The following is a 6,000-nucleotide window of genomic DNA, read 5'->3' on the forward strand; positions in this document are numbered from 1 at the left end:
ACCAATGAAGAGCACGGCTTTGTGTATGTGCCAGCAAAGCCATGGAGGCCATTTACCCAATGTGCTATTCCATACATAACCCTATACTATATATTTTATGAATCAATAAAAAATTTACAATTTTTAATTATAAACCTGTGTTTTCTATCAAAATTACTTCTTGCGTGAATTTTGGGACACCCTATATATGTATATGTATACGATATGTATATGTATACTTATACTTATTTATAATGAGGAATTGGCTCACACAATTATGGAGGGTTAGGAAAGCTGGTGATGTAATGCAGTCTGACTCTGAAGGCCTGAGCACCAGGGGAGGCTATGGTGTAAATCCCAGTCTGAGGGCAGGAGAAGATGAGGTGAGATGTCCCAGCTCTTACAGGCAGTAAAACTAGGGGCAAATTTCTCCTCCTCCTCTTGTTCCATTTGGGCCTTCAGTGAATTGGATGATGCTCTCCCACATTGGCGAGGGTGATCTGTTTTACCAATCCCACTTTCAAAGACACATCCAGCGATAATGTTTTGTCTGGCATCCCTTGGCCAGTCAAGTTGACACATAAGATTAACAATCACCATGGTACCCATGGGTGGGTTGGGGGCTCTATCCCATGTGCTGTAAGCCCAAAGCCAATGCTGCACCTTCCATGCAGAAGGATGAAGACACTTGGCAGAGGGATAGCGGATGTGATGAATCACAGCCTGTCTCAGAGCTTTGCATGTCTCTTCAGCAACCATAGGATTGGCCAATTAAATCATTCAGCCACACTTAACTTAAGGGGACTGGGCGAATGTCAGTTCAGTGTCTTTCTACCATGCTCAAAAGAGTGAACTGAACAACTCTATTGATTGCCCAACATAACACATCCAATTTCTTGGGAGGAGAAGTTTTGAGCACCATACTGAAAGGTCCTGAATATCCATCCTCACCAACAAGGCTGTGTAGTCAGCATTATCTCTAATGCCAGAGACAGGATAATTGAATCTTATGGGTTGGGTAATTTCTTTTGCTGGATGGCCAGCAGTGCTTTTAAGAAGCATCAAATATCCATGGGGATTTCTACAAATATAGGTCTCATCTCTGGAGACTTTTTCTTGAAGTTCAGAAGTGTTCTCTATACATTTCTCTAATTTTATCTGTCAGATATGCTCCACCACAACAAAAGTAGAATTTGGCAATACTTTTCTAGACCCAGCAGTGAGAGGTTACTAAACCTTCTATAAATATAAATTCAGATAAATGGTGGAGAATTCTGTTTTATGGGCAGAAAAAGGAGATCCATGGCTTAGACTAATCAATTCTCTAGTTCAGAAATGGCATGTAAGATTTCATCTCATAGAAAAACTCTGATTGACTAGTTGGGGCTGCCTAGAGTACTGTGTGGATGGCTATAGAGACTGCATCACAGGCTATTATCAAAAGCATGCAATGATTTACCAACAGTGTCTGCCACTGGTGCAGGGAGGGTAATATGGAACACATGCCAGCTATTTGTTTTTGCTATTCCGGATCACTGCTTCCCACCCATAGCTCCCTCTTTTTGGAGATTCCATCCTGATCTAACAATCTGATTACTAATTTGTCTCCGTGTGTTTGCTAGTTGTGTAGGTGTGGTCTACTTTTTAGTTACTAGACAGGTTGTCTTTTTCAGAGTAAATGAAAACAAAACAAAAACAAATAAAAAAATGTATATCAACCACTTATGAGTTTGACTAAATTGAGTCAGCCCCATAGATCATGATTAACTGGTCATGTAAATTTCTTAGTGGGAGAATCTGAACTCGAATGTGATCGTCTCAGAAGACACTCTGTTTGGGAAACTGGAAAGCTTTCATCTCTGACACCACTATATTCGTTCTTTCTGACTTGAATAATTTTTAACTGGATGGCATCACAGAGGGAATCAGTGTGAAATAACTCATTATGAACACAATGGAAGAAGAAAGCATGAGAAGTTCAAGGAAAAAATAGAAGCCAATGTGAAGGATAAATGATATTCTGATAACTTACCAAGATCGGGCTGCATATCTCTAAGACCAATAAAGAATGAAAGGCTGCAGTATTCAAAAGAGCTGCTTTATTCTTATTTTGCCATCAGTGTGTGATTTAGGGGCTGAGAAAAGACATGCCTTCGTGGCGCCTGAATACCATTTAGTGTTAGACTTCTCGCTCCACTTTAAAGACAAGATGGGGTTGGGCTGTCCTTTAAATGTGATCGTTGATCATTGGAAATGAGCATTTGACAGGTGCTGCAGTTACAGGCACCCTTCTAGGCTAATGAGAGATGGGCTGCATGTCAAGAGAAATTAGGAGAACATTTCAATCTGCCCCCTTACATGACTAGAGGAAAGATATTTCACTTTTTCATATTCTTCATGACTAAAACATTTTTTCCTAATCTCATAAATCTTCCAACTCAGAGTGTATATCAGTAACTTGGACATAAATATATTTCTGGGATGTAATGATATTTATCTAATGGGACCGAGTCTCTGGCCAGATGCCTGCCTGCGCTAGTTAGGGAGTCTTTTCCCAAATCCTTAGACTTAACCCGTTATTCTCCCAAATGCTTCATAGCATAATTTAACAATTCCATTGGCAACTTTAATTCATTTTTAAGGTAACATAAGTGCATAACTTTAAAGGTCTTATAATATGATCTATGTAGATTTATTTATTTGTTTATAATCCTCACCCAAGGATATTTTTCCATTGATTTTTTTAGAGAGAGTAGAAGAGAGAGGGAAAGACAGAGAGAAACAGCAATGTGAGAGAAATATCAATTGGCTGCCTCCTGCACACTCCCTGACCAGGGCCTGGGCCGGGAGGAGCCTGCCCTTGACTGGAATCAAACCCGGGACCTTCTGGTCTGTAGGCTGATGTTCTATCCACTGAGCCAAACCGGCTAGGGCTGATCTATGCAGATTTAGAATTATAGAATCTTGGAGATTAATTTCTTTATCATGCTTATTTTCAACAGGGGTGATATTTCTCCCAAGAGTATGAAAATTGGTTCTTAAGTATTACAGTGGTTTGTGGCTTTTCAAAAGGGCCTTAGCACAAACACAGATGTGCAGTATATCTATAGTATTAAAATTTCAGGGATGGGGCTGCGATTAGGAAAAAAAATGTCAAAAAGAAGCTTCTCAAGGAGATAATCGTAAAAAGGTTGAGAAATACAGCTCTATCTCAGTGATTTTAGAAAGAATAATCTATCTATCTATCTATCTATCTATCTATCTATCTATCTATCTATCTATCTATCTATATAAAAGCCTAAGTGACCGTTATGACCGAACAACCAGAATGACCAGTCAACCAGTTTCTATATTGCACACTGACCAGCTCAATGCAGGAGCTGCCCCCTGGTGGTCAGTGTGCTCCTACAGCCAACCTCCTGCAACCAGCCAACCTCCAGCAGTCTCTCCCCCTGGCTGGCCCTGATTGCCGGCCAGGCCTAGGGACCCCACCCGTGCACGGATTCGTGCACCAGGCCTCTAGTGGTTTTAATAATGATTGACATTTGTTATGTGTTTACCATGTGCCAGGTACTGCTTTAGGTGTAATACCTAGAGTATCATGATTCTCCCACCAGGTCTATAGAGGAGGTGCTTTGGAGGATCATTTTCCATATGGATGAGGGGATGCTGCACAGAGAGGCACAGAGAAGTCAAGGCATTTGCAGCTCTGATGATTTTAACCCAAACTGTCTGTCTTCAGTCTTGTGACCACTCCACATCACTGTTCTGCACACCAGCTGCCTGTTACACAGGTAAGAAGACAGAAGCCCAGAGGGGGCTCATTGCTTTCATCACCACTCAGGCTCATCCTGGACTTCAGGCATGTGTTGTCCATCCCTTAGCAACCTGTCCAGGATTTTGTCTGATGAAATTTCTCTACCACTAGGGTTCTTTAGATATAGTTTCATCCTCATATTGGTAATGGGACCCTTGACAACAGTGACTTAAAGCAAGTTGGTTGATGGTGTTGTTTCATTCTTCTATACCCTGGCTGTTTTTTTGTTTTGTCTACTCATGCTATTCTCTTACTGAAGGAGAATGTTGAACTCTTATTCAACTATAATTGTGGATTTCTCTATGTCTCCTTTTTATTCTGTTAGTTTTTGCTTCACATACTTTGAAGCTCTGCTTTTAGGTGACTCCACACTTAGGATTGTTATGTCTCTTGGTCAACTGACCATTTCTATCATTATATAATGTTTTTCTTTATTTCTGGTAATTTCTTTTATTCTGAAGTCCACACTTCTGATATTCATAGTCACTTCAGCTTTTTTTTGATTAATATTTCATGGTACATCCTTTCCTATTCTTTTACTATACACCACCTATAGCCTTATATTTAAAGGGGGTGTCCTGTAGAAACATATCGTTGGATCTTATTCTTAACATTTTTGCTGACACTATCTGTCTTTTAAAGAGTGTGATTAGACTACTTATATTTCACATATATGTGATGATATGTTTAGATTTAGGTATATCATTTTATTATTGAGCCCAATTAAGTTTTAAATGTTCTTTGTTGGCTCTTGACTACTTGACAAGCATACAGAGATTCTCACCCTTCATCACTTACTAGTAAATGCCCTAAATTTTGATGAGCTTCAAAATTTGGTGTGTCTTAAATTGTGGAATCTTTTACCTTCTTGCTGTTCTAAAAACCTGGGAATCTTGGAAAGAATTCTAAGGAATAGAGAGCCAAGATTTATTGAATTAGTCCTTGCTGCAAAGTCCCTTATGCACATTATCACAATTCATCTTTGTCACAGTGCTTTTTGTGTGCATTATTTCCTCATGTTAGAGAAGAGAAAAGGTTTGCTGAGCAAAGTCACATCACTAAGGCAAGTGGCACGCCCAAACTCAGGTTTATTTGTCTAACTCCAAAGCCTGAGTTCTTTCCATCATACCATGCTGAGGATTGACTAATTTTGTATTCCTTTTTAACTGTGGGTATTGTTGGAAATGGCCTTTTACATTTCTAACGCATTAATATTTGAAAAATGTCTTATGTTACCTGAGGAAGGCTACTTTCTGGCTCTCAGTAACTCAATGATCAACTGTCCTCTGATTCTATTTTAAGGTCTTTCTTAGGCGTTGTTATTTTATTAATAACCACCTGACGATTCTCTAGTAGAATGTTGGTTTGAGAAGTTTAGACTTTCAGTTTATCAAGAAAGAAGCCAGCTATATTTAACTTGGAATGTTTAGCTTGGACAGAATATTAGAGTCATAAATACTAATCTGTGAGAAGTCAGTGAGGTCTGCATGGATAAGTGGATTGACCTTCAGTGAGTACGTAGCTGCGGGGCCGACTGGGCTGGTGTGTTGTCAGGAAATCCCTGAAGTAATGGATTTGACACTGTGAAGTGGACCCACTGTCCTTACTGCCTGACGAGATTGTCCTGGTGGCAGCTGCATGTATTTTTTGGCAGATGGCCATTTCTTCAGCCCCAAACCATGAACAGTTCAGTGGTTGAAAGCCATGTTCTCGAGGAGTGGCTCTCCAGTTCTTTGGTAACCGCCCCAGGGTTAGTAATGTGGAGAAGCTCCATGAAGACTGAGGGAAAGATAGTGAGTAAAGTTAGTAGGTGAGACTGCAATTGTTAGCTTCCAAAAAGTAAAACAGCTAAGTTTGAATTCAGAGAGGTACCCTGGACTACCTGGAATCTATAGGATTGTTTGTATTTTTTAAGGAGAGGGACAGTTCATTAGATTCATCAAGGACCCAACAAAATAAATATCCTTGATCTATCTGTTATGTAAATATGCGCAGGTTTATAAGGTCTGTGCCTGTACTATATGCATCGAGGGAATCATTAAAAATAACAGATACAATGTGAGGCACTATTAAAATATCAGATGGTTCCCAGGGCTGTATTCCTATGATGCTGCAGTTTAGTTTATTTGAATTTGACAATAATGACCTGTAGATGGAAGACAGTGTGAAAAAATCATGGCCTTTTTAGGTAAGTTGAATGAAGG

The 6,000-nt window shown here is 39.7% G+C and overlaps 1 long non-coding RNA gene across 1 annotated transcript in view; it reads left to right on the plus strand.

The window, feature by feature from the left end:
• Positions 1 to 3,759, plus strand: part of LOC118674080 — a 43,261-nt gene extending 39,502 nt beyond the window's left edge. The window contains exon 5 of the long non-coding RNA XR_004973570.1: positions 3,597 to 3,759. This is a non-coding gene — a long non-coding RNA (uncharacterized LOC118674080). The remainder of the gene's footprint in view (positions 1 to 3,596) is intronic.
• Positions 3,760 to 6,000: the final 2,241 nt, after the last annotated feature.

This window comes from Myotis myotis, unplaced genomic scaffold (genome assembly GCF_014108235.1).
Source record: "Myotis myotis isolate mMyoMyo1 unplaced genomic scaffold, mMyoMyo1.p scaffold_m19_p_19, whole genome shotgun sequence".
Classification (NCBI taxonomy): Eukaryota; Metazoa; Chordata; class Mammalia; order Chiroptera; family Vespertilionidae; genus Myotis; species Myotis myotis.